This window comes from Phoenix dactylifera, unplaced genomic scaffold (assembly GCF_009389715.1).
Source record: "Phoenix dactylifera cultivar Barhee BC4 unplaced genomic scaffold, palm_55x_up_171113_PBpolish2nd_filt_p 000605F, whole genome shotgun sequence".
In the NCBI taxonomy this organism is placed as follows: Eukaryota; Viridiplantae; Streptophyta; class Magnoliopsida; order Arecales; family Arecaceae; genus Phoenix; species Phoenix dactylifera.
Window position 1 is genome coordinate 1,444 of NW_024068001.1, and position 2,368 is coordinate 3,811.

Sequence of the window (2,368 nt, forward strand, 5' to 3'; positions counted from 1 at the left end):
AAATCTAATATTGCATTGTTAGGGTTTGGAGGATGCCACATGGCACACTTGGAGGTGGCGACATCTCCTTGTGGTGTGCCACCTGGATGCTTTTATCCATCACATAAAGCTCTAAGATTCCAATCACTTTTCCTTATAAAATGGAACATGGGAGAGAGTTCATTGAACTTCGTTAAAGGTCTCCTTGCTGTCCTCTCATGAATGGCCAATTTCTAAAGTGCTGAGAGACTTGATTTGTTGGCCACCCTCCATAATACTACATTAAATCACGGTGAGCAATATTATCAGATACACAGAGCATTTCTTTTTTTTTTTATAACATTGGCGTTCTTTTTTCCTCTTTACTGTATAATAAACTACTATGACAAATTGAACATTGTCTGGTTTGATTATATATTTTCTTGACATTTACAGGCCCAGAAATCAGATGTTTAATGCTGAGACAGATTTCCAACAGTTTTGATCTGGCTCTATGTACCTGCTTTTTTTCTCTCAAAGAGGTAAGACTTCATATTCTTAATGAGTTTAAATTCATTTTACTGACTACATTTCCGGTCACATTGACCTCATGAAAATTCAGCAATCTGCTGGTAGAATACTTTCTTTCATAAGTTCATATATGGGTTGTTTTTGTGAGAATATTTTTGGTAAACCACTGGGAGGTGAATTGGAAAAATTTCTTAAAAGGAAGTATCATTATAAAGCTAGCTTTCCCACCAAATATTTTGATGCGGGGGGGTGATGATTTGCAATATGTGTACATCTTCCACTTTATAACAGTATGAAGCATTCCTGTCAACTGATTTGATAGGAGCGGGCCATAGCTACCAGTCGAAGATCTTATTCCTGTCAATCCTATAGATGAAACCTAGCTTGATCAAATAGACTGTCCGGACCACTGAGTTGCTGAATCCTTGATTTTCTTATGCCTAGCCCAATGAATCCTTAGTTTTTGGCATGAAGCAGAGGAAAAGGCATTTGCGACTTAGTCAAAGAGTTCGATTGAGTTTAGAGCAATGATGTGCGAATAAAATCTGCTTCACTATTCGTCAAATATATTCGATATGGCCATGAAAGCTCTTAAAAGTCATTCATTCTGACTTTTCTTCAAGTTCAAAGATGTCTTTTATTTGGTTGTTGATTGGCCATTTAAGGCCTAGTCTCTAAATAGGACATGACTGAAGCATCAAGTCGCTTAGAAGGATAGTTTTTAGTACTTGAGAGTGATTTAGATTAAGAATGATAACTAAAACAATCATCAAATTTAAAATTTATCTAAAAAGAGTAAAACTAAAATTAAAGAAGTAAAAACTGTAAGTCAAATAGTTTATTTATATATTTCAAGTTACAGGATAAAGCATGGAAAGCAAATGCTGACAAAAAAAAAAAAATCTATCAGTCATTCATTAATGTCTCCTCGATAAGGCATGTAAAATTCAACAAATGTTGATGACTTCAAACCTCCAAAAAACTTGGAAGCAATTTAATTATTGCAGATGAGGCTTAAAGAATGACAAACGTGTTTTTTCCTGAAGCCTAGAAAATCTTATAACTGTGCTTATGTGTTGAGAATTTCATAGATTTATATGTTGTTAGTCAAAACATCACAGATTTCAACTGGTGGTAATGTTTGTTTTTTCTACTCCTTTATCTGAGTGCTCCTAATTGAGAAATGTTTTATGATGTTGTAGAATATTTTGAATGTGCGACTTGTTTGGCTGAGAGGAGATCACAAGGCTCCAAGAACAATACAAAGACAAGTGTTAAGAGATGGCAAAAAGGGGGCATTGGGAATGCTCCCCTTGGGCATGGGAACCAAATGCCTTTGTAGTGCCTATGAGATTCTCTAAACATGCGCATCCTTCGATAAAGAAGCATAGCACTTATATCTGTGCTTTGGCTTGGAAAGGGTTCATGTCTTTTTTCCAAAGGGTGGTGGTTCCAAGTTCCAACATCTACACAAACTTCCAAAGTCCCAATCAGCAAGGAGATTTCTTTACCACAAAGCAGCAGCTCTGGAGTGGAGACCACATGGTCCAGGAGGAGGAAGGAGCTTGGCTGGTAAAGTTAAAGATAGCTAAAAGGTAAAGCTAATGGTGCAAGGCCAAAAGATGGAGATGCAAAATAATGGTTTGTTTTGGTGGATGAACTCAAATAATGATTGAGGATATGTTATTTTAATTATGTCAGCCGACCATGGATGTGGACAGCAAAACCTTGATTCACCAATAATAGTTGTTTAGCGGTGTGCTTTGTATGCAAATGTGGGATAAAAATAGTTGGAAAAGTCTTGGAAAAACTTGCGAAAACACTGGAATTGAACCTTGATGGTTAAACCATATTGATTATGAAGTGCCATGAATAGGAA

At 36.3% G+C, this 2,368-nt stretch overlaps 1 long non-coding RNA gene across 1 annotated transcript; it reads left to right on the forward strand.

Moving 5' to 3' along the window:
- Positions 1-414: 414 nt before the first annotated feature.
- LOC120106678 lies at positions 415-2,368 on the forward strand. Its single transcript, XR_005508761.1, has 2 exons — positions 415-500; positions 1,692-2,368. It is a non-coding gene; the product is annotated as an uncharacterized LOC120106678 (long non-coding RNA).